The sequence below is a fragment of the Manis javanica genome, chromosome 17, assembly GCF_040802235.1.
Source record: "Manis javanica isolate MJ-LG chromosome 17, MJ_LKY, whole genome shotgun sequence".
Taxonomy (NCBI): domain Eukaryota; kingdom Metazoa; phylum Chordata; class Mammalia; order Pholidota; family Manidae; genus Manis; species Manis javanica.
Genome location: NC_133172.1, coordinates 13,810,978 through 13,838,237, shown reverse-complemented (window position 1 = coordinate 13,838,237; position 27,260 = coordinate 13,810,978). Strand labels below are relative to the sequence as shown.

The 27,260-nt window shown below is 42.0% G+C and overlaps 1 pseudogene; it reads right to left on the bottom strand.

The window, feature by feature from the left end:
* Positions 1 to 26,602, bottom strand: part of LOC140847038 (uncharacterized protein C2orf78-like) — a 79,120-nt pseudogene extending 52,518 nt beyond the window's left edge.
* Between the last annotated feature and the right edge of the window lie 658 nt (positions 26,603 to 27,260).

The window sequence follows — 27,260 nt, the reverse complement described above, 5'->3', positions numbered from 1 at the left end:
TGTCCCACAGAAGTTGGGGCGCTGTGCTGTTGCTTTCATTTGTCTCCATATAATATTTGATCTGTGTTTTAATTTGGTCATTGATTCATTGATTATTTTGAGCATGTAGTTAAGCCTCCATGTGTTTGTGAGCCCTATTGTTTTCTTTGTACAGTTTTTTTTCTAGGTTTATACCTTTGTAATCTGAGAAGTTATTTGTTATAATTTCAATTTGTTTGAATTTGCTGAGGCTCTTTTTGTGGCCTAGTATGTGGGCTCTTCTGGAAAATATTCCATGTGCACTTGAGAAGAATGTGTACCCTGCAGCTTTTGGGTGGAATGTTCTATAGATGTCTGTTAGGTCTATGTGTTGTAATGTGTTTTTCAGGGCCTCTGTCTCCTTACTTGTTTTCCATCTAGTTGATTTATTCTTTGGAGTGAGTGGTATGTTGAGGTCTCCTAAAATGAATCCACTGAATTCTGTTTTCCCCTTTAATTCTGTTAGTATTTGTTTCACATGTGTAGATGCTCCTGTGTTGGATGCATAGATATCTATAATGTTTATATCCTCTTGCTGGACTGACCCTTTATCATTATGTAATGTCCTTTGTCTCTTGTGACTTTCTTTCTTTTGAAGTCTGTTTTCTCTGATACAATTACTGCAACTCCTGCTTTTTTCTCCCTGTTAGTTGCATGAAATATCTTTTTCCATCCTTTCACTTTTAGTCTGTGTATGTCTTTGGGTTTGAAGTGAGTTTCTTGTAGGCAGTATGTAGACAGGTCTTGTTTTTGTTTATCCATTCTGTGACTCTGTGTGTTTTGATTGGTGCATTCAGACCATTTACATTTAGGGTGATTATTAATAGGTATGTGCTTATTGCCGTTGCAGGCTTTAGGTTAGTGGTTCTTTACTATCTAACAGTCTAATTTAACTTACTTTGTATGTTATCACAAACATAATCTAAAGGTTCTTTTTCCCCCCCTCCTTTTTCTTCCTCCTCCATTCTTTATATATTAGTTATCATATTCTGTATTCTTTGTGTATCCCTTGACTGACTTTGGGAGTAGTTGATTTTGATTTTGCATCTGCTTAGTAATTAATTGGTGGACTTCCATTACTGTGGTTTTGTTTCCTCTGGTGACAGCTATTTAGCTTTAGGTGCACTACCATCTGTAGCAGTCCCTCCAAAATACACTGTAGAGATAATTTGTGGGAGAGAAACTCTCTCAGCTTTTGCTTATCTGAAAATTGTTTAATCCCTCCTTCAAGTTTCAATGATAAACGTGTCGGCCAGAGTATTCTTGGTTTGAGGCCCTCGCGCTTTGTTGCATTAAATGTAAGGTTTCTGTTGAGAAGTCTGATGTGTTTTTTTTTGTAGGTGTTCTTTTTTCTCTCTCTGGCTGCTTTTAATATTCTGTCCTTGTCCTTGATCTTTGCCATTTTAATTATTATATGCCTTAGTGTTATCTTCCTTGGGTCCCTTGTGTTGGGAGATATGTGCACCTTCATGGCCTCAGAGACTTATCTCGTTCCCCAGATTGGGGCAGTTTTCAGCAATTACCTCCTCAAAGACACTTTCTATCCCTTTTTCTCCCTCTTCTTCTCCTGGTAGCCCTGTAATGTGAATATTGTTCTGTTTGGATTTGTCACACAGTTTTCTTTCTATTCTTACATTCCTAGAGAACCTTTTTTTCTCTCTGTGCCTCAGCTTCTTTGTATTCCTCTTCTCTAATTTCTATTCCATTTACCATCTCCTCCACTTTATCTAATGTACTTTCCAATCCCTCCAATTTAATTTTCATTTCAGGTATTGCATTCCTTAATGATTGAGTCTCCATCCAGAATTCTTCCCTGAGTTCTTGAATATTTTTCTGTACCTCCATGAGCATGCTTATGATTTGTATTTTGAAATCTGTTTGAGGAAGATTTTTGAGTTCAGTTACACTTGGCCCTAGTTTCTGGTGTTTTTGGGATTTTGATTTGAAGCAGCTTCCTTTGACCATTTATACTTGTATGTGGTGCCCTCTCATGCCCAAAAGCTCTACTCTGTGGAGCTGCTCAGCCCCTGATGCAATGTCCAGGGTCTCAGGGGAGTGGCACTGGTGCCCTGTTCCGTGAGGTCTGTTCTTTTCTCCAGGTTTATGCAGTCTTGTGCAACCTTCTTTCCTGGTGCTCTTTCAGGATTAGTTGTATTAATTATATTTTCATATTCTATGTGGCTTTGGGAGGAGGCCTCTGTCTCAACTCTCATGCCACCATCTTTATTCCCGACAACGCTACTGGTTTTAAATTCAATTTCTCTCTATATATTTTAAATAATGGACTAAGTAATAAATACTGTGGCATACTTGGAGAAATGTTAGACTTGATTCTAGTCTTTGTTGTGTTTGCCTGCTCTAAAGCTTTGATGTGCATTTTTTCAAGTCTTGCTTTTTCATCATAAAATAGCAACAGAGGTGTTCACTTGGATGCCTCATGGGGCACAGGGGTCTCTGGCAGTCAGGGAGCTGCCGGTGAGAAGAGTGGGAGGACCTTGGGGCCTGAAGGGAGCACTGCAGGAGCTGTTCTTTTTAATGCTCAGCAGCAAAAGTGAAGGCAATCCATTTGTGTCACTCAAAGCAAATTTCATTCTTGTTCTGGCTTGTTTGTTTATTTTTTCCAGTCCCTTTTCCTGGACTAAAATCAATTACTGATGAGCATTCCCTATTAAGACAGATGTGTTTGTCTCAGTATGGCTTAGCTGTTTGGACCTGACCAGGCCTTCACCCGTCTGTATGCTTGCATCTAACTGGGGGCTCTGCACCATTTCCCAGAGACAGTGAATTTTGACTTTGTGTTAGATAATTCTTTATAATATGTTTGTAAGGAAAACGCACTCCTCTTCAGAGTTACTCCTTTTCAGCGTAGTGGTAGTATTCTGTGACTAAGAAGTGTTACTCCTCAGAAAAGGGCATCACTTGTGGGTAGTGTGTCAACTCGACTTTGTTTAACTCTGTTCCCTGTTTTACAGACAAACTTATTGGTGTCCACTGTACCCACAGTGTAAACAGGACTGGGTACCTAATCTGCAGGTGAGTTGCCAACCGCGAGAGGCAGACCCTATTTGAGTTGTTTGGTTTGCAATAGTAATGTAAGCTAGTTGCAAAACCCAGTGTAGAAGTTTATGAAGGAGAAATCGTTGTTAAGCCCACCCAGAGTTACCACCAGTATTCACCCTGTTTTTCTCAGACTTCAAAAATACAGGCATAAGCATATACATGTACTTTAATGGTGTAATATTTACTTATTTCTTTTGAGAAGGGATGTTATTTTTTATTTTTATTTATTTTAACTATTTTTGTTGAAGTATAGTTGACATACCACTTTCAGGTTAATGGTCTATTATTTAGACATGCTGCTTTATAACTCAGTGTATGTTAGGTATCTTCCTATACAAGTATTTGGAGACCTCATTCTTTCTTAAGGTTGCATTGCTCCTTCACTTACTGATGAATATAAGAAAGTCACAAGTTGTTATAAAATATTGAAGTAGTAAATATTCCTGTATGAACATCTTTGAATAAATATTCTGTGTTCTCAGGGACCGTTTCACTCTGATTGGAATTTCTGAATAAGGGAATTTGTACCCTTGTGTTTTTGTGGATATTGCTACACTGTGACAATTTATGTTCATTAAGAAAATACCTTTAGGAGTCTTCTATGTGTAAAACTTATGAAACTTTGTGAGCTAAGAGACTTGACCAGCCTTCTCTGAATCCTACCAGTTTAGGGAGGGACTAGATACTTGAGAATCTCATAATTGCCTATAGAAATACAACGCTAACAAGTGTGAGGACGGATGGGACATGGTACTGTGAGAGCATGTTCATAGGAGGATTTGGCCTCATCACAGAGATTAGAGGTTTCCATACAGATATTTGAGCTGATACCTGACAGAGGAGCAGGCATTAAGCAGATAGGGACATTGGGGAGCGAATCCTGGGTGGAAGGAAGAGCAAAGACTGACAGCAGGAAAGCATGTACTGTGTTGGAGGGACTGGCCAAGGGCCGGGGCCTGGGCAGTTTGGCATTAAAATGGAGCTGGAAGTATGGAGCTAGGTCATGCAGGCCACTTTTTAAGATTTTTAGACTTTGTCTGAAGAGTAAGAGAAAACTGAGGCGGAGCCAACATGGCGGTGTGAGTAGGACAGTGGAATCTCCTCCCAAAAACATATATTTCTGAAAATACAAAAAAATACAACTAATCCTAAAAGAGAGACCAGAAGACAAGGACAACAGCCAGACTACATCCACATGTGTGAGAGCCCAGCGCCTGGTGAAAGGGGTGACATACAACCCCCAGCCCAGCGGGACCCGAGCACACCTCCCCCCAGCTCCCGGCGGGAGGGAGAGGAAGCCCAGGACTGCTAAACACCCAGCCCCAGCCACCCGCACCAGAGCGCAGACACAGTGCATGCGTGGTGGGCTGGAAACTAGGGAAACAGGGCAACAAGACCTCTGAGCGGGTTCTGAAGCTGATGCCCCTGTGACAAAGAAAAGAGAGTGCTTTTTGAAAGTCTTAAGGGGACAGGGACGTAACAGCTGGATGGAAACAACACACGTCACAGCCCAGTGACTGGAAATTACAGGGAAAACCGGGCGCACTAACCCCCTGGGCAACAGCTCTGAGACCCCACACGAAGGTAAACAGCCAAACAGCGCCCCCCCCATCCATTACCGGGCGCTGCGAAAGCAGAGAAGCAGCCTAAGGCAGGCCCCGCCCTCAGAAAGGGAGCTTCCTCCATATCAGCCAGGCAAGACACAAACACCCAGTCTACACGCAATTACCCAATACAAGCCACTAGGGGACACAGTTGTCCCAGTAAAGAAAGGCCAGTAGCAAGTGAAAAGTTTGGCCCTCCCAGCTGACAGTCAATAGCACCTGTCAACATGAAAAGGCAAAAAAATATGATCCAGACAAGACTAACCCAGATAGCTTCAGCATCTGCTACATCTTCCCTTGAGAAGGAACCTGGGGATATAGATTTAACCAGTCTTCCTGAAAAAGAATTCAAAACAAAAGTCATAACCATGCTGATGGACTTGCAGAGAAATATGCAAGAACTAAGGAAGGAGAATACAGAAATAAAACAAGCTCTGGAAGGACTTCAAAACAGAATGGACGAGATGCAAAAGACCATTAATGGTCTAGAAAACAGAGAACAGGAACACAGAGAAGCTGATGCAGAGAGAGATAAAAGGATCTCCAGGAATGAAAGAATTCTAAGAGAGCTGAGTGACCAATCAAAACAGAACAATATCCACATTATAGGGGTACCAGAAGAAGAAGAGAGAGAAAAAGGGATAGAAAGTGTCTTTGAAGAAATAATTGCCAAAAACTTCCCCAAACTAGGGGAAGAAATGGCCTCTCAGACCACAGAGTACATAGAACTCCCATGACAAGGGATCCAAGGAGGGCAACACCAAGACACATAATAATTAAAATGGCAAAGATCAAAGACAAGGACAAAGTATTAAAGGCAGCCAGAGAGAAAAAAAAAGGTTACCTACAAAGGAAAACCCATCAGGCTATCATCAGACTTCTCAACAGAAACCTTATAGGCCAGAAGAGAATGCCATGATATACTTAATGCAATGAAACAGAAGGGCCTCAAACCAAGACTACTGTATCCAGCACGAATATCATTTAAATATGAAGGAGGGATTAAACAATTCCCAGACAAACAAAAGTTGAGGGAATTTGCCTCCCATAAACCACCTCTACAGGGCATCCTACAGGGACTGCTCTAGATAGGAGCTCTCCTAAAAAGAGCACAGAACAAAACACCCAACATATGAAGAAGGGAGGAGGAGGAATAAGAAGGGAGAGAAATAAAGAATCATCAGATTGTGTTTATAATAGCTCAACAAGCAAGTTAAGTTAGACAGTAAGATAGTAAAGAAGCTAACCCTGAACCTTTGGTAACCACAAACTTAAAGCCTGCAATGGCAGTAAGTACATACCTTTCAATAATCACCCTAAATGTAAATGGACTGAATGCACCAATCAAAAGACACAGAGTAATAGAATGGTTAAAAAAGCTAGATCCATCCATATGCTGCTTACAAGAGACTCACCTCAAACCCAAAGACATGCACAGACTTAAAGTCAAGGGATGGAAAAAGATATTTCATGCAAAACAACAGAGAGAAGAAAGCAGGTGTTGCAATTCTGGTATCAGACAAAACAGACTTCAAAATAAAGAAAGTAACAAAAGATAAAGAAGGACATTACATAATGATAAAGGGCTCAGTCTAACAAGAGGATATAACCATTATAAATATATATGCACCCAATACAGGAGCACCAACATACCTGAAACAAATACTAACAGAACTAAAGGAGGAAATAGAATGCAATGCATTCATTCTAGGAGCCTTCAACCACCACTAACTCCAAAGGACAGATCCACCAGAAAGAAAATAAGTAAGGACACAGAGGCACTGAACAACACACTACAACAGATGGACCTAATAGACATCTACAGAAGTCTACATCCAAAAGCAACAGGATACACATTCTTCTCAAGTGCACATGGAACATTCTCCAGAATAGACCACATACTAGGCCAAAAAAAGAGCCTCAGTAAATTCCAAAAGATTGAAATCCTACCAACCAACTTTTCAGACCACAAAGACATAAACTAGGAAAGCAAAAAGGCTCACAAACACATGGAGGCTTAACAACACACTCCTAAATAATCAATGGATCAATGACCAAATCAAAATTGAGATCCAGCAATATATGGAAACAAATGACAACAACAACAAAAAGCCCCAACTACTGTGGGACACAGCAAAAGCAGTCTTAAGTGGAAAGTATATAGCAATCCAGGCATATTTAAAAAAGGAAGAACAATCCCAAATGAATGGTCTAATGTCACAATTATCGAAATTGGATAAAGAAGAACAAATGAGGCCTAAGGTCAGCAGAAGGAGGGACATAGTAAAGATCAGAGAAGAAATAAATAAAATTGAGAAGAATAAAACAGTAGCAAAAATCAATGAAACCAAGACCTGGTTCTTAAAGAAAACAAACAAAATAGATAAGCCTCTAGCCAGACTTATTAAGAGGAAAAGAGAGTCAACACAAATCAACAGTATCAGAAACGAGAAAGGAAAAATCACGACGGACCCCACAGAAATACAAAGAATTATTAGAGAATACTATGAAAACCTATATGCTAACAAGCTGGGAAACCTAGGAGAAATGGACAACTTCCTAGAAAAATACAGCCTTCCAAGACTGACCCAGAAAGAAGCAGAAAATCTAAACAGACCAATTACCAGCAACGAAATTGAAGCGGTAATCAAAAAACTACCAAAGAACAAAACCCCCGGGCCAGATGGATTCACCTTGGAATTTTATCAGACATACAGGGAAGACATAATACCCATTCTCCTTAAAGTTTTCCAAAAAATAGAAGAGGAGGGGATACTCCCAAACTCATTCTACGAAGCTAACATCACCCTAATACCAAAACCAGGCAAAGACCCCACCAAAAAAGAAAACTGCAGACCAGTATCCCTGATGAATGTAGATGCAAAAATACTCAACTAAATATTAGGAAACCAAATTCAAAAATACATCAAAAAGATCGTACACCATAACCAAGTGGGATTCATCCCAGGGATGCAAGGATGGTACAACATTCGAAAGTCCATCAATATCATCTACCTCGTCAACAAAAAGAAAGACAAAAACCACATGATCATCTCCACAGATGCTGAAAAAGCATTTGACAAAGTTCAACATCCATTCATGATAAAAACTCTCAGCAAAATGGGAATAGAGGGCAAGTACCTCAACATAATAAATGCCATTTATGATAAACCCACAGCCAGCATTATACTGAACAGCGAGAAGCTGAAAGCTTTTCCTCTGAGATCAGAAACCAGACAGGGATGCCCACTCTCCCCACTGTTATTTAACATAGTACTGGAGGTCCTAGCCACGGCAATCAGACAAAACAAAGAAATACAAGGAATCCAGATTGGTAAAGAAGAAGTTAAACTGTCACTATTTGCGGATGACATGATACTGTACATAAAAAACCCTAAAGACTCCACCCCAAAACTACTAGAACTGATATCAGAATACAGCAAAGTTGCAGGATACAAAATTAACACACAGAAATCTGTGGCTTTCCTATACACTAACAATGAACCAACAGAAAGAGAAATCAGGAAAACAACTCCATTCACAATTGCATCAAAAAAAAAATACCTAGGAATAAACCTAACCAAAGAAGTGAAAGACTTATACTCTGAAAACTACAAGTCACTCTTAAGAGAAATTAAAGGGAACACTAACAGATGGAAACTCATCCCGTGCTCGTGGCTAGGAAGAATTAATATAGTCAAAATGGCCATCCTGCCCAAAGCAATATACAGATTTGATGCAATCCCTATGAAACTACCAGCAACATTCTTCAATGAACTGGAACAAATCAAAAATTCATATGGAAACACCAAAGACCCCGAATAGCCAAAGCAATCCTGAGAAAGAAGAATAAAGTAGGGGGGATCTCACTCTCCAACTTCAAGCTCTACTATAAAGCCATAGTAATCAAGACAATTTGGTACTGGCACAAGAACAGAGCCACAGACCAATGGAACAGACTAGGGAATCCAGACATTAACCCAGACATATATGGTCAATTAATATTTGATAAAGGAGCCATGGACATACAATGGTGAAATGACAGTCTCTTCAACAGATGGTTCTGGCAAAACTGGACAGCTACATGTAGGAGAATGAAACTGGACCATTGTCTAACCCCATATACAAAAGTAAACTCAAAATGGATCAAAGACATGAATGTAAGTCATGAAACCATTAAACTCTTGGAAAAAAACATAGGCAAAAACCTCTTAAACATAAACATGAGTGACCTCTTCTTGAACATATCTCCCCGGGCAAGGAAAGCAGCAGCAAAAATGAGCAAGTGGGACTATATTAAGCTGAAAAGCTTCTGTACAGAAAAAGACACCATCAATAGAACAAAAAGGAACCCTACAGTATGGGAGTATATATTTGAAAATGACAGATCTGATAAAGGCTTGACATCCAGAATATATAAAGAGCTCACATGCCTCAACAAACAAAAAACAAATAACCCAATTAAAAAATGGGCAGAGGAACTGAACAGACAGTTCTCCAAAAAAGAAATACAGATGGCCAACAGACACATGAAAAGATGCTCCACATCGCTAATTATCAGAGAAATGCAAATTAAAACTACAATGAGGTATCACCTCACACCAGTAAGAATGGCTGCCATCCAAGAGACAAACAACAACAAATGTTGGTGAGGCTGTGAAGAAAGGGGAACCCTCCTACACTGCTGGTGGGAATGTAAATTAGTTCAACCATTGTGGAAAGCAGTATGGAGGTACATCAAAATGCTCAAAACAGACTTACCATTTGACCCAGGAATTCCACTCCTAGGAATTTACCCTAAGAATGCAGCAATCAAGTTTGAGAAAGACAGATGCGATGCACCCCTATGTTTATCGCAGCACTATTTACAATAGCCAAGAATTGGAAGCAACCTAAATGTCCATCAATAAATGAATGGATAAAGAAGATGTAGTATACATACACAATGGAATACTATTCAGCCATAAGAAGAGGGCAAATCCTACCATTTGCAGCAACATGGATGGAGCTGGAGGGTATTATGCTCAGTGAAATAAGCCAAGTGGAGAAAGAGAAATACAAAATAATTTCACTCATCTGAGGAGTATAAGAACAAAGGAAAAACTGAAGGAACAAAACAGCAGCGGAATCACAGAACCCAAGAATGGACTAACAGGTACCAAAGGGAAAGGGACTGGGGAGGATGGGTGGGCAGGAGGGATAAGGGGGGGAAGAAGAAGGGGGTATTAAGATTAGCATGCATGGGGGGTGGGAGAAAGGGGAGGGCTGTACAACACAGAGAAGACAAGTAGTGATTCTACAACATTTTGCTATGCTAATGGACAGTGACTGTAAAGGGGTTTATAGGGGGGACCTGGTATAGGGGAGAGCCTAGTAAACATAATATTCTTCATGTAAGTGTAGATTAATGATAACAATAAAAAAAGAAAGAAAAGGGGGATTACTTCCTGATAGGGTAAAACTAACTGTAAATCAACGATTAATGCATGCTTTAAATATCCTTTATTTTGACCACTTAAAGGGTGTCAGATGATCGGCTATGGAGGTACATTTTTCTGATAATATTCCTTACTCTTAAAAAGAAAAAAAGCAGTTTCTGTGTGGTGACCTCCAATGAGTTCTACACAATGGTATAAAGGGCATATTAAAGTGTAGTCAAAGGGTCTGTTTGTGTTTATACAGAGGATCAAAGCCTAATTTGGCTACCCAGAAAATGAATTAAGATACGATATGAAGAACTTCCAACATCAGCACTCTCTGGAAGACTCATACCAGAAGATGATCATCAAAAAACCCCAACAAAGATCCACGCGCTGCTACAGCTGTAGATGCACTCATCCCACCGGTTCCTGGACTTGCCATTGGAATGAAGGAGATATCTAAGCTGGCCTGTGCATACAGTAAAACCACAAATTTGTCTGGATCTATACTGTTGGAAATAAACCAAGAATTAGGAGAAGTGCAAATTCTAGCGCTCCCAAAATCCTACAACTACAGACTATCTACTGTTAAAAGAACATATGGGATGTGAACAGTCCCCAGGAATGGGTTGTTTTAATTTGTCCAATTTCTCTCAGACTGTTCAAGTTCAGTTGGACAATATCCACCATATCATAGACAAGTTTTCACAAATGCCTAAGGTGCCTAACTGGTTTTCTTGGTTTCACTGGAGATGGCTGGTAATTATAGGTCTGCTTTGGTTATGTAACTGTACTCCTATTATGTTAATGTGTGTGCGCAATTTAATTAGTAGTTTAAAACCTATACATGCTGAAGTCACTCTACAAAAAGATATGTCAAAGAAATAATCAATCTTCCCATGTTTTCTTCCGCCTGCTACTTCTATAGCTTTTCTTCTTCCTTCCTAATTACAACCCTTAAATAGAATTCATGCCGCATATCAAATTTACTGAGTATCATAATTCTTCCAAGTGGTAAAGATACCTCAAGACAAATGCTGGGCATAGAAGCCACAGGGCATATGCAAAGAAGTAAAAAGCTAACCTTTTCAAACAATATTTCTTCTCACTTACCAACTTTACATCTCCCTGTATGCCCCTGGAAGATGACTGGTTAGCCAGAGACGGGTAAGATTCCTCAAGGGAAGAACAACCTAAGACAGGCACAGTCGCAAGGGGGCCATCAGGTGAGAAATTGGGGATCAACAGAGGTGAGGCTTAGAACCTCACCCCCCCCCCCCGTTTTGAGAGAAATCTTCTGCATCCATGGATGTTTTATTGCCCTTGTCTAGCTTGGATTAACACTTAGTCTACAGGCACACACCTGATCATCTACATTTGCTCTCTTACAACACTAAACTATGTTTTCTACCTTTATCTTGCATCTACCTACCACTTCAACATTTTATTAAAAATAATAATAATAAAGAGAGAAATGTGGGATTCACATATAACTCAAGAATAAAAATCAAATGAATATTCATATTTGAACTGATTGTTTATAGTTCATAATGCATGATCAAAACCGAAAGTTTCTGTGATGACTGCCCTTGTACTGTTCACCATGTAACTTACTCACTACGTAAGAATTTGTTCTCCATGTAAGAACTTGTTCGTTATGCTTCAGAAGATTGGAGACTGATGAAAATTAGGCTTGGGGTGGGTTAATGATTGTGCATTGAGCATTGACTCCCCTATACAGAATTTTATTGTTGTTAACAACCATTTGATCAATAAATATGAGAGATGCCCTCTCAAAAAACAAAAAACAAACAAAAAGTACAGAGTTCCAATTGTAAAATAAATAAGTAACCGTGATGTAATGTATAGCATAAGGAATATAGTCAAAATATTGTAACAACTTTGTATGGTGATAGCTGGTAGCTAGAATTATCATGTATATAAATGTTGAATCACTGTGTTGTACACCTGAAACTAATGTAATACTGTGAGTCAACTACCCTTCAATAAAAAAAAAAGAGTAAGAGAAAACTGTTGAACTGTTTCTGTTGATGGTGAGTGTATGGATCCCAATCAGATATGAATTTTCAACCTATTGTTTTGCCACCGAGTGGAGAATACATTGTACGGAAAAGAGTGGAAGCAAGGAGACAAGTTAGGAGGTTTTCGTGGAAGGGGCATAATGGTGGCTCGGGTGTGGGGCGGTTGGTCATTTTGGTGGAAAGATGTGAACATATTCTGGAGATACTTAGGTAATACCTTTGTTACAACTTGGTGGTGGTTTGAGGAGGAGGAGGGTCAAGAAGAAACGGCTGACAGTGGTGGTGACTTCCAAGTTTCTGGCCCTTACAGTTGGTAAGATAGTATTTTTTAGATAAGGTGTTAATATTTTTCCCAGTTTGCCTTTTGGTGTTTGTTGGTTCCTGATAAATACGCCATCAGAATAAGTCTTCTGTTTTTAAATTAATGCATTTTGATAAAATGACTGTTGTAGTTGTATTCATTTATTTGTTTATTTATTTATTTTGGTATCATTAATGTGCAGTTATATGAGCAACATCATGGTTACTAGACTCCTCCCGGCATCAAGTCCCCACCACATACCCCATTACAATCACTGTCCTTCAGCATTGTAAGATGATAATCACTACTTGTCTTCTCTGTGCTATACTGCCTTCCCTGTGGCAGCGCCCCCATGTTATGTGTCCTAATTGTAATTCCCCTTTTCCCCCATAATCCCTCCCTTCCCACCCATCCTCCCCAGTCCCTTTCCCTTTGGTAACTGTTAGTCCATTCCTGGGTACTGTGAGTCTGTTGCTGTTTTGTTCCTTCAGTTTTTGCTTAGTTCTCATATTCCACAGGTAATTGAAATCATTTGATACTTGTCTTTCTCTACTGCCTTATTTCACTGAGCGTAATACTTTCTAGCTCCATCAATGTTGTTGCAAATGGTACTATTTGTTTTCTTCTTATGGCTGAATCATATTCCATTTGTATATATACCACATTTTCTTTATCCAATTATCTACTGATGGATGCTTAGGTTGCTTCCATTTCTTGGATATTGTAAATAGTGCTGCCATAAAGATAGCAGTGCATATGTGTTTTTCAAACTGGGCTCTTCCATTTTTAGTGTAAATTCCCAAAAGTGGAATTTTGAATCAAATGTATTTCTATTTTTAGTTTTTTGAGGAACATCCGTACTGCTTTTCGCCATGGTTGAACTAATTGACATTCCCACCAGCAGTGTAGGAAGGTTCCCCTTTCTCCACATCCTCACCAACATTTGTTGTTGTTTGTCTTTTGGATGCTGGCCTTCCTAACTGGTGTGAGGTGATATCTCATTGTGCTTTGAATTTGCATTTCTCCGATGATTAGTGATGTGGAGCATCTTTTCATGTGCCTGTTCTCCATCTGAATTTCTTCTTTGAAGAAGTGTCTTTTCAGCTCCTCTGCCCATTTTTTAATTGGTTTATTTGCTCTTTGTTTGTTAAGGTGTTTGAGCTCTTCATATATTTTCTATGTCAATGCCTTGTCGGATATATTATTTGTGAATGTGCTTTCCCTTACTGTAGGATGTCTCTTTGTTCTACTGATGGTGTCCTTTGCTGTACAGAAGCTTTTTAGTTGGATTTAGTCCCACTTGTTCATTTTTACTTTTGTTCCCCTTGCCTGTGGAGATATATTTATGAAGAAGTTGCTCATGTTTATGTCCAAGAGAGTTTTGCGTATGTTTTTTCTAAGAATCTTATGGTTTCATGACTTACATTCAGGTCTTTAATCCATTTTGTGTTTACTTTTGTGTATGGGTTAGACAGTAATCCAGTTTCATTCTCTTACATGTAGCTACCCAATTTTGCCAACACCTGCTGTTGAAGAGGCTGTCATTTCCCCATTGTATATCTATGGCTCCTTTATCATATATTAATTGACCATATATTCTTGGGTTAATATCTGGACTCTCTATGCTGTTCCACTGGTCTGTGGGTCTGTTCTTGTGCCACTACCAAATTGTCTTGATTACTGTGGCTTTGTAGTAGAGCTTGAAGTTGTAAGCGAGATCCCCCCTGCTTTATTGTTCCTTCTCAGTATTGCTTTGGCTATTTGGCATCTTTTGTAGTTCCATATGAATTTTAGAACTGTTTGTTCCAGTTCATTGAAGAATGCTGCCTGTATTTTGATAGGGATTGCATTAAATCTGTAGGTTGCTTTAGGCGGGATGGCCATTTTGACAATAGTAATTCTTCCTACCCAAAAGCATGGGATAAATTTTCATTAATCTATGTCCTCTTTAATTTCTCTTAAAGGAAAGGTGTTCACCTTTTCATTGTTAACTATCCTTTTCGTTGTTAGCAGCTTATGGCTGTTTGTCATATATGGCCTTTATTATGTTGAGGTACTTGCTGTCTATACCCATTTTGTTTTTATCATGGGAGAGTTTTTATCATGAATAAATGTTGAATGTTGTGAAATGCTTTTCAGCATCTATGGAGATGATAATATGGTTTTTGTCCTCTTTTTGATGTCGTGGATGTTGATGATGGATTTTCAAATGCTGTACCATCCTTGTATCCCTGGGATGAATCGCACTTGATCATGGTGTATGATCCTCTTGATGTATTTTTGGATTCGGTGCATTCAGTCCATTTACATTTAGGGTGATTGTGATAGACATGCACTTATTACCATTGCACGCTTTGGATTCATGATTACCAAAGGTTCAAGGGTAGCTTCCTTACTATCTAACTGTCTAAATTAACTCACTTATTACGCTATTATAAACACTGTCTGATGATTCTTTATTTCTCTCCCTTCTTTTTCTTCTTCCTCCCCTCTTTATATGTGTGGTGTTTTATTATGTACTCTTGTGTGTTTTCCCTTGAGTCATTTTGTGGATAGCTAATTTTTTTTCATTAAATTAGTAGTTGGTTGTTTTACTCTCTTTGCTGTGGTTTTGTTTCCTCCTGTAACATCTATTTAGCCTTAGGAGCACTTCCATCTAGAGCAGTCCATTTAAAATACACTGTAGGGATGGTTTCTGGTAGGTAACTTCCATCCACTTTTGCTTATCTGGGAATTGTTTAATCCCTCTTTCAAATTTAAATGATAATCTTGCTGGATACAGTATTCTTGGTTTGAGGCCATTCTCTTTCATTGCATGGAATATATCATGCCATTCCCTTCTGGACTGTAAGGTTTCTGCTGAGAAGTCTGATGATAGTCTGATGTGTTTTCCTTTGTAGGTGATGTTTTTTCTCTCTCTGGTTGCTTTTAATACTCTGTCTTTTTCTTTGATCTTTGCCATTTTAGTTATTATGTGTCTTTTCTTGGTGTTGTCCTCCTTGGGTTCCTTGTGTTGGGAGATCTGTGGACTTCCATGGTCTGAGAGACTATTTCCTTCCCCAGATTGGGGAAGTTTTCAGCAATTGTTTCTTCAAAGACACTTTCTATCCCTTTTTCTTCCTCTTCTTATTCTGGTGCCCCTGTAATGCGAATATTGTTCCGTTTGGGTTGGTCACACAGTTCTCTTAATATTCTTTCATTCCTGGAGAGCTTTCAACTCTCTCTGCCTCAGCTTCTCTGTATTCCTGTTCTCTGATTTCTATTGCATTAACAGTCTCTTGCACCTCATCCAGTCTGCTCTTCAGTCCTTCCATTGTTTGTTTCATTTCTGGTAACTCCCTCCAGAATTCATCCCTTAGCTCTTGCATTTTTCTCTGTAGTTCCATCAGCATGCTTATGACTTTTGGGTTCCTTTTCAGGAAGATTGGTGATTTCGGTGTCACCAGGCCCCTCTGTCTGGTGTTTGAGAGATTTTTGGCCTGAACAAGGTTCTTCTGCCTTTTCATGGCGATGCAAGTGATTGCCAGTGAGTGGCATGTTTGTCAGCTGGGAGAAGAACGTCCCTTCCTGCTTGCTGGTTGCTTTGCACGTCTCCGCTGCCTGTGAGGGACACCTGCACACAGGGAGCAGCTTTGGGCTGTGATGCCCTGATGGGGGTGACCCTCTGGATGGCCTTGGGCACTTGTGGGGGTCGCAGCAAGCAGCGTGTGTTCGCCGTGAGAATGAAGCCCCTTTGTGCCTTCTGGACTCTGCCGGTCTCTGGTGTCTGTGCCAGTCAGCTGCGGACAGGGTGCAGCCTCTGGGTCTGACCTGGTAAACTACACACTGGGAGAAGCCTCTGTGTGGTTGCTGTGGGCGGGGCTGCTCTGCAGCAATGGCAGGTCAGCCGGTTCGCTTGCAGTGCCAGCTGGGGTGAATGAACGGAGCTGCGTCACCACCCAGAAAGTTAGGGCGCCTGCAGTTCCTTAAAGGTCCCAGCCTGCTGGGCTGAGTGTGCCATGATGATTTTGTCCACCTGTTAAACCCTTGTCCCTTGAAGACTTTTAAAGCATTCACATTTCTTTTGTCCCAGGGCAGCAGTTCACAGTCTTAGTCTCGAATTTTGCTTTTCTCCTCCTCTAATATCCAGTACACCATGTAGTGTGTGTCTATGCTCACGGTGCAGAAGCTTAGGCCTGGTTATCCAGCAGACCTGTGTTTCCATGCCCTCCCCACTCTGATTCTTTTCCTCCCACCAGTGAGCTGTGGTGGGGATAGTTCTTGGGTCCCGCTGGGTCACGGCTTTGTATCTTACTCTTTTCATGACATGTTGTGTTCTCGGAGATATAGATGTAGCCTGGCTGGTGTTCTGTATCACCTGGTAACTCTTCTAGGAATAGTTGTATTTGCTGTATTTTCTAAATATATATGGTTCTTGGAGAAGATCTCTGACACCGTACCCATGCTGCCATCTTGAGAATCCCTCTGTTTGCCTACTATTACCTGTGTGATGAGTGCCACACCTGGAGGGGTAATCTCAGTACAGGAACAACATCCATTGTCACGTACTTCATTCTTACAACAGCTAATATATTTTTTAAAACAAAAATCTGTTCTGTTGCTCTAATAGAATTGATTGGAGGGTATAAAGTGGGAGCATTTACAACCCCCCAGTTACTTCCCATGGCACTTGGAATTAAAAATTCCAAATTCCTTACCATTGCTCCCAATGTGACTCGGTCCCTGTTGTCGCTGTGACCTCAAACCCCCTCTCCTTGCTTGCTCATCTCCAGCCACCCTGTCTGAATTTCTACTGCTCCACTCAAGACAGTTCCACAGTTTTTTCCTCTTCCTGGAATGGTCTTACCCTGATCTTCACCTGGCTGGCTCCATCTTGTCTATCATTCATGCCTTACTTACATGTCTCTTCTCAAAGATAACTTCTCTGACCATGCACTCTAAGGAGCCCCCCAGTCATCCTCTATCATCTGATCCTGTTTTAGCTCTTTTCAACTTCCTTACCACTGTCCGCTATGATCTGGATTGTTCACTGTATCTCCTTGCCCCAAGAATGTAATCTCCTGGAAGACAGGAAAACTTCTCCTGACTCGCTTACAGCTCTGTCCCCCATGCCTGGAACATCCTGGGACCCCAGATGACACTCCATAAAGATTGTAGGATGTTCAGCTGATGTTAAAATAAGTGTTGCCTCACTGGCACCAAGATGAATTACAAGGATGGGTAGTCAGTTATGGTGATAAATGAGATGAACAACAAGAAACCCTGGCCATTGTGCTCTTGGGAACAAATGTTGTCTTCCAGGCAGTTAGAGCTTCATTAAGAGAGCAAATATTTATTGAGTACCTATCACACTCGTGGGTCTGTGTCAGGCAATAGGTCAATAATAGTGAGCAAGAAAAACTCAGTTCTTGTTTCAAAGCCCACATGGACAAGGGCTTATAGGGATCAAAAGGAAGAAAATCTGGACTTTTTAGGCCATCGTAGAGATGTTGGCTTTGACTCAGAAAAATGAAGAATCATGGAAGTGTCTGAGCAGGACAGAATCTGCCTTATGTTTTGAAAGAATCACTCCGGTGGCTATGTGACAAATTAGGGAAGTGTGGGAATAGGGAAGCCAGTTAGGACTGTAGTTCACAGGGTACATTGGGGAGGCCCCCAGGACACCCCAGCAAATTCACCAGGGTGCCAAAAGATACTTCAAAATTTTGAGGGAAGCACAGCAATACTTGCCATCTGTCAGATACGATGTGAGCTTCTAGCTAGTTCAGTAGTTTACAGACTGAACATCAAATCATGCTATTGTCCTTTCAGTGCCATCATATTTTTATGAAGCTGGTTTTTGGCAGTAGCTGTCACAGGAAGCAAGTACTGTTTGAAAATCAATGTGAAGCAAGATATGAGGCTGGCACTTCGATTTAATTCTAAGTTTTGGGAAGTTGTACAGTGCCCAACAAACACACACTTTCCATTATCAAGGGAATCAATTGGGGTAAAGATTGAAATAAAAATATTTTTCCTTTTATATTCTTATTTCCAAGTGTCTACTTAGTTGTTGCTGTAATGTACGGGATCACTGGATCATGTTTCTTGTGGCTGCTCTAACAAATGTCTGCACGTCAGCAGCTTAAATAAGCAGAAATTACTTTTTACAGTTCTGGAAGCCAGAAGTCTGAAATCAGTATCACTGGGATGAATTTAGAGTGTTGTCAGGGCTGCACTCCTTCCGCAGGCTCTTGGGGGAGAGTTCATTCTTCGCCTCTTCCAATTTCTGGTGGCTGCTGGCATTGCTTGCCTGGTGACTGCAACACTCCAGTCTTTGCCTACACGATCACATTGCCTTCTCCTCGTCTGTCTGTACCATATTTTCATCCGCCTCCATTTTATAAGGACATGTGGTTGCATTTAGGGATCACCCTGATAATCGAGGAAAGCGTCCCCATCTCAAGATCCTTAATTTAATCAGTATGCAAAGACCTTTTTTCTCAATAAGGTAGTGGTATTGCAGGTGTAAGAGATTAGGACCTGATCTTTTTGGGTGGCCATGACCCATCCTACTACAAGCATGAATACTTGTTAGATTGTTGTCACCTAACTACTTAATAAATAGAACTATGAAGTATTTCTTTTAGCCTAGAGGTGAGACACCAGAGGCTCTGTGAATCTAGAAAGTTTGGGAACCTCTGAGATAGAAGGCTCTCCCAGTAGTCCAGGTATAAAATGATGGGAGCTTGAACTAGAGTGGATGGAGATAAAAGTGATTGGACATGGAAAAGTTCTGGAAACAACTAGAAAGTAAGGCAGATGGAAGTTGCTGATGTTCTGGATGTGTGGTTGGGAGGGGAAGAGAGGAGTGAAAGGACTTTATATGTTTGTGGCCTGAGGAATTAAAAAAAAGGATTGGCATGAACTGAGATGAGGAAAACTGAACATGGACCAGGTTTTTTGCTGGGGAGGAAGACAGATTGGAGATTCCATATTGTACATGTTTACGAAAGGAGATACAAAGAGGAAAAGAGGGAAGGAAAAGACACATTTTTTCCAGACTCCCCATGTGCCCACAGGCTTATTCCACCCCTTGTGGTGGCTAGATGTCCCTCCACTCTTGAGCTCATTATGTTGTTGTTTTGACTTCTTCACAACCTGGACTGAGCAAATGCAGGCAGGAGGAGCCATGTAAGACAGAGGAGACTCAGAAAGCCTCATCTGACCCAGAGTCCTAACAGGAGAGGGCACGAGGAGCTCTGCTTTGGGGGACTGAAAATCACAGGACCCCCACCATGTAAACTAAGTACGTCACATGAAGAAGTGGAATTCCAGAAAGGTAGGGTCAGGAGCATAGGTTTTGAATCTCCCCAAACCCTCCCATGGAAATACATCAACCAAAACCCAACACCCACGGGCAACACTTAGCATGAAACCAGGAATCCCAAACACGAGTGTGGGGCTGACCACCACCGCCAGGCACAGACCTTCCTGGAATCTCAGTGTCTGCTCCAGAAGAAGTGGCAGACGGGAGGATGGGCATGAGGGCAGGAGGCCTTCAAAGTGCCAGCAGGTGGTCACTGGGAAGCACTGTGGGCCAATTTGAGAACAGCAGCAGAGACTAGGGGAGGTTTCCCCAACCGCAGAGTGAGTTAAGTCCAAGGGACCCAGGATAGAGTCTGTGTAGAGGTGGAGTAGTCCAGCCCCTGCACATCTTGAAACTGATCAGCGAGAGCTCCTCTCCGGGCTGTGGCCCACACAGAGGAGAAGCTTCTCAGAGGAACACCAGACACAAAGGGAAATGTTTTGAAAAAAGTGTGGAGGAGGAAAAGAGTCAGAAAACCTCAGAAAGCAAACCACCATGTTTTCTTATTTATTTATTTATTTATGTGTTTAATGTAGTGGGCACAGGGTTTCTGTTTGGGATGAAGAAAAACTTCTGGAAACAATAAATGCTACCTAGGAATGTTTGGTTTTCTTTGACCTATTTCCATGAGATGGTTTGGAGGGATCCAGAAACTATGCTGCTGCCTCCATCTTTCTGAAGACCTGCTCAGTCTTTTGACATGATTATTTTAAATTTGGGCAGTTGTGATGGCTACACAATCATGTGAAGGTACTTAATGCTACTATTGTATACTTAAAAGTGTTTAAAATGGTCAATTTTGTGTTATGTCGATTTTGCCATGATAAAAAAAATGGAAGAACAGCATAAGTCAGAATGAGGTAAGATGGTAGACCTCAGGACTGAATTTCAACATTTTTTCAATTTTCAGAAATGAAGCCTGAATTAAAAATTAAGCCAGAGTGAATGAACACGGGATAATACCTGAGAGAAAGAAACCAGAAAGGGAGGAAATGTTTAAGAATGTAAAAGAAGATAGAAAGAATTTTAGTGAAATGGCAATCTAAAGGGATAAGCGAAAAAGGACAGTTCTGGAAAGAGTAATACAAATACACCGAAGAATTTCTTATCCCATAAAGTGACGTTTCACATCAGTGGAACAATAAGTCATCAATAAGTGTGATACACAAACGTTGGGGTATAAATAGTTTCTCAGGAAGGACCCACAGTGTGGCAAAAGTCACTGTGTCTAAAGAGGGAGGGAAATGGGCGGCTGTGGGACTCGGGGAAAGGGTGCATTTCCATTGCTTTCCTTTTGTAACTTTCTACTGCTATAGCATATGAATCTATTACCTCTCAAGTCCATTCCCTGAGTTCAAACCCCAGTTCCTTCCGTTCCCAGCTCAAACTTGGGCAAATTCTCCGCACTCTCTAGGCTTATCTCCTTATCTATTAAACGGGGTGAATAACTTAGACTGGCTCTGGCTGGCACAGAATAGAACTCTCAATAAATGTGTTTTACTAGTGGAAACAACCCAAATGTCCATCATCAGATGAATGGATAAATAAAAATCATAGAGCCACACAACAGGGTATTATGCAGTCATCAGAAGAAATGAAATTCCATATGGTACAACATGGATGAATTTTGAAAACATTTGGTGGAATGAAAGAAGCCAGACTGAGAAGTAACATACTGTATCATTTCATATATATGAAATGTCGAGACAAGCAAATCCATAGAGAGAGAAGAGAGACTAGAGGCTGCGAGGGTGTGCAGAGAGGAGGGAATGAGTGCCTGCTAATGTGTAAGGGGTGGTTCTTTGGGGAATGATGAAAATGCTATGGGTTAGATAAAGGTGACGGTTGCACAAACTTGTGAATGTAGTAAATGCCACTGATTTTATAGTTTCTAGAGGTGAATTTTATGGTACGTGAATTAGCTCTCAATAGGATTAAGTTTTAAATATAACTTACCAATTTTCCCTAGGTGCTGATCTGCTGTTTGCCCTTCACTCGCTCCCTACTCCATTCCCTTTGATGTCTAGTCCCATGCCCTCCCAGTGGCTACCCCAAGGGGCCTTCTAAGGAGCACCTCTGCACCATTCTGAGCCTTTGGCCTCCAGTTGTTGGCAGGGCAACCCAGCCCACACACACTCCCATCACTTGCACCTGGAAGAAACAGATTCTTCCAGGGAGATTTTTCTTGTGAGCTTAGGTTGTTAGTGATGTTTAGAGCAGGCTGCATGTGCCAGGGTTGATTGAGGAGGACCGGTCCTGTCAAGTTAACATTTAGGCCCGTCCCGAAGTTTGATCTGGTCCCCCATGAAGCTCTGGGTGCCATTCCCTGAAAGCCAGGTTGGCCGCCAAAGGGCGCCTGAAACAATGAGGACTTCAGAGGCAAATAGGCCTCAAAATGAGGCCTTGCCCCTCCCCATTGAATGTGACTTCTTTCCGATGCTGAACCTCACTAGTGAAGTGGCACAGTGATATGGACCTTGCATGTCACAGTTCTGTGCTCTTGTACCTGGTGCCCAGGTGTTGAGTAAAATGGTGGTTCAGATCTGAGCCCCTGCTCTGGGTGGGCCTCCTGCTGCAGAATTTTGCTGGGCTCAGCCCCTCTTATCAGTTGCCCCCAGGATAGCTCTGAGCCCCTGCCATTCATCTGCCAGATTCCCCTCTGATTTGTACTCACCTCCCCCAGCCATAATCATACATGGATTAGGCAGCCCTAATTGGAGTTGTGTCCTGAATGCCTTGTTTTCTAAAATATTTACCTGGTGGCCATGAGACATGAAATCAGCCCTCAGGAGAGACTTTCGGCATTTCTCCTGGTCAACCTAGACGCATCTCCTGCCATCTTCAACTATTCAGAGGTCAACCCTGACCCTTAGCCCTGATGCGCTTCTTTTGCCATTTCCCACATTCCGGCTCCTTTCTATAAACCTGTAACCTCTCTCCCCCTTTCGCCTTCCTGACCCTGTCCTGAGTTTCTTCCTCTCTCCCAAGTTCTTATCCCTTTTCCCTGATGTGCCGTCCACCTTCCAGGTCTTTCTTTCTCATACAGGCTCTCATCCCCACTCCCACCAAAGAGAAACCACAGTTAGAAGCACTTCAAAACTCAAAAGGCTACTTTATTACTCATGTATTAATTCTATTAAGTTTATTGTTTTATTCTTCTAAAATCAATCACAATAAATAGAGAAACATATCTACATGTGGAAACATTATCTGTGTAATTATTCGTATCTGTCTACATGTAGAAACATATCTATCTTCATGTGGAAACTTAGATCTATGTATGTATGTGTGGAAACATATCTGTCTTTCTATAGCTGGTAACCAAAGTGGCACCGACAGTCCTGTCAGCTCTTATGTTGTATAGCCACAGCAGTCAGCAATTTCAATTTCCTTTTCCCTCTCAGTGAAAAGCTGTACGTTTTCCAAAGTGGTGTATTTGGCAGCATCTTCTCATTCTTGTTGAGCCTGCCTCTCCATTTCCTCGTGCGCTGGCCTCTGCTCTTCTGTGCTGTGATGGGCTTTGACATTACTGGCTCTTAGGAATACTGGGTCTCCTCCATTTACATGGTTGGTAGCAGAATTTTTGGGGTGGAAGCTAGGTTTGAGGCTTTGGTGGAGACTGATGCTGGGGCGCAGCAGTGGGAATGGGATCCTGATGGAGAGAAGTGCAAGATAATGTTTTCTGGGTACAGGTCTAGAAGCAGCAGATGGTGGCATGCCAGGCTGGGTAGAGTTGCTGAAGCCTGGTTGAGTTGAGCTGGCCGACACAGGATGAGATGAGCAGACAGAACGTGTAAAAAATGCAGTAGCTTTCCAGGATGCACTGACTGCAGTAGGTCGAGCTGCGTCAGTAGAACCAGGCCGGATAGAGGAAGCTTTGGCCTGTGTGAAGCCAGAGACTGTGGTCTCCAAGGAACTCAATGAATTGGAGTCCTCTCCTCAATCAGAGGAGGCCAAAGCACCAACTTGAACTTTCCAGGAGATGGCCGTTCATCCTCGGATGGAGGTGGACACTCTTTTTTGACACTGCCCTCTGGTTTCTGGGCTTTGACGTGAGTTTTCTCAGGACCTTGTCCCTCACATGGAGTATGCAGCCTTGGTTTGGTGGCCGGGGATGACTGGGGGCGTTTGGGGTTCCTATAATTTCCCCAGTCCCAGAAAGAACAAAATTCAGGTTTCCTATCAGTCTCCTTCCCCTGTGTATGAAAACCCTGCAGAGACTCCAGCATGTCCATAGTTAGGCTGCTTCAGTGTTTTTTAAAGTTGTCCTAGCTGAGCTGAGGTTGATTTTTCTTCCACTTCATCTTGGGAATGGTTGGCTTTTCTTCTGCCATGACTTTACTCCTGGACTGCTTAGCCTCTGTAGCTTCCTTAGAGTTGCTTTTTCTGGTTCTTTCAGTCTTTTCCTGTTCATGGCTCCTGGTTTTGCTGGTCCTGCTCGATGCAGCTTTAGGAGATTTGCCATTAGAATGCTTGGTCGTGGTCACAGGGGCCTTGTCGCTATCTGCAACACTGCGAATACACAGGTCTCTCCTGAACAGACCACCTGTGTCCTGTGGCTGGATTTTGGCCTTGGGTGCAGCACTGAGGCTCAGAGGCTTTATTTATGTTTTTCTTGGCTTGACCAGAGGACCTCTTTTTGGTATGTGAGCTTTCCCGCACCTGGTTTAACTCGATGGCTCTGGTAATTTTGTCTTCGATCACCTTGGGACCTGTGAACTGATCAAGGTCTTTGAAGACACTGAAGAGCTGAGGAAGGTGACTGTCCCCTACCACGGCAGCAACGTTTTCAAAACTGCCACTCGATTTAGTCTCATGTCCAAGTGTCCATTGGCCCTCAAGGCTCAGACTGGTCTTTCCCAGATGAGTGTTTCCAGGACCAGGCTGTTTCTCTTGGCCAAGGGGGTCCATGCAGGCCGGGAGCTAGTGAATATCAGGGATTTGTAAAGGGAGGAGTGCACCATCTTGGTTTTCTCTTGATTTCTGGGGGGAATCCAGAGGCTTTGAAAGCTTGGTTTTAATATCCTCCAAATCGTTGTTCTCTTTTTGTTCCTTATTTTTATCTGGAGGCAGTGCCAAGAGATTACTAGAAGTCTGAGTTGAAGGTATCACTGAAATGCCCCCAAGCTCAGGTGGTAGGTTTCTCTCAAGTGACTGGACATTTTTGCTGCTGCAGGTCTCAGGGAATTCTGGAGTTTGTGGCAGAGAAAATGTCTGGCTTGGAAGCTGTAAACCCAGGGAAGTCTCCATCCCCACAGAAGTCTCCATCACTACCAAAGAACAAGGAAGAAGTCAGTGTTTGGTAAGTGAGATGCTTCTAGACACAACACAGCAATCATGCACTGTTAAACATGGACAAGACATTTGTCCCAGTTCTTAAGAATCACGGGCAGCACCCTGTGTGAGATAGAGGAGGCATCTGTTCTAGCTCTTACTGGGGAATCACTTGATGTCACTGTTGCTTGATTTCCTTTGTACTTAATAGGGTTTTTGTAAATCAGATAAAATGTAGAAATGATTTTTAAAATATGAAATGTTTCACAAGGCCTAGGAGTCTTACATGGAGTCTTAAATACTATGTACTCTCCTGAGAAGTTAAGAACACCTCACCCCATAGACTACAAGAGAGAATGGAGCTCTTCCTGTTGAAACATATAAGCAAGGACAGATTCATAGCCTGCTTCCTTGGACAAGATCCCAGAACACAGGTTCTTAAGTTCTGCTGTCAATTATGGAAGTGCAGGAAAGTTAAACTGGTACTAGTACAATAAGTGAAATGCCTTCCAAAAATCAGGAATAGATGAGGAAAGTGGAGTTCCTTACAGTGTGGGAGAATACAGGGGGCCTGATTGGCTAGGGCTCTGAAAAGCATCGTGTTGCTTGGTACCCTCTTGGGTTTTATGTGCATGTTTCATAGGCGGCCATTACAGTGTCTTGCCTTCACACCTCTGTTAGGTCCGAAAAAGAGGACAGGGTGAGGGTGGTGGTTATTAAAGTCTCAGGCCTTAAACTCTACCTGTCTGTGAACTCACTTCTTTCCAGCTGAGGATTTGATCTTTCTTTTGAATGCTGACCTTATTCCTCTCCCTACTTGCTGTTTGCACTCACCTTGAAGCTGTGGTTGTGTGATGGGTGGAGCAGACGAGTGTAGTCAATTCCAGATGTGGAGGCTGGTGGTAGATTTTCTGTGGGCTGAATCTCCTTTAGCACCATCACCATTCCTGGTTGAGCGGCTATGACACACAGAAATCAGATTGCAGGCAGGGGCCCCAGTGTGCCTTGATGATAATAATATACCTGGCTCCCTTGCTGGTAAAGAAGTGACAGGCTATGCCCCTGATTTGGAATCTGAGATGGTGTTCCCTGAACAAGAGTGGCAGAAAGTGAATGACACAGAGGGACCATGTCATTGGCATCTGAAGTGTTACCATATTGGGCTCGCATAGACATGGCTGTCTTCTGGTCAGTGACAGTCTCAGTGAAGACTCCAAGGGAAGAGGACTTCTTTTCAGTGCTTCCTGTGATATCCCACGCAAAACCACATGGGAAGGAAGCAGCTGAAGTGGAGATCTGGCTCTGGCCTGTAACTCCAGACCATACAGCTGTGCTGGAATGTTGGTAAAGGTAGGCACTATGCATGCGTGGCTGGAAGAGGTGCCAGAGGCTGATGGCAGCAGCCACATCGAACTGGCAGTGGGAGCAGAGACTCTGGACAAATTGTAGACACTTCTTGTTAAGGAAGAAGCCACATGGCTCACCACAGGAAGGGAGAGCTGCAGAGAATTTGGAGTTCCCAGTAAAAATGGATTTTGGAAATTTTATGTAGGGAAAAAAAACCGTGAGGCTGAATATTCTGTGTTGGAGGAGTCCCATTACCTTAAGGTTGCTGCTCTCAGGAAGACTCTAATACCAACTCACTGGAGATAGCAAGAACCAGTCTGTTTGTGATGGCTCTCTGTGCCAGAGCAGTGTGGTATCCTTGGGTGCTCACTGCCTGTGCTGCCAGCTTGGGCAGATGTGCGGAAGAGCCAGGAGAGGGGTTCCTAATGGTTCCCTAGGCTAGAAGCAAGCTGCTCCCTGTCCTTCCCTGTGAGCCTGCATTAGTGTCTTGTCCTGTGCTATTTCCTAGAATTGAAGCATTTTAGAGCTCAGAGGTCCCTCAGGAACTTGTAACACTCTTGTTTTACAAGTGAGGAAACTGAGTCTTAGAGAGGTCAGATGGGCTGTTCAAGTTCTTCCATTCTGTGTATGGCATTACCAGGTGACAGGACCCTAAGTATCCTGACTTCCTTGCCAAGGTGCTGCTCTGAGCATTATACTGCCAGAAACTAGGAGAAATGGAACTTTTCATGTGAGCCTTTTTTTTATTTGTCAATTGGAAAATAGCACAGCTGCTCCTGTTGTACTCCTCAGTGTCTCATTTTGCTTGTGCAGTTCACATGCTCTTACCCAGAGTTCATGTATAGC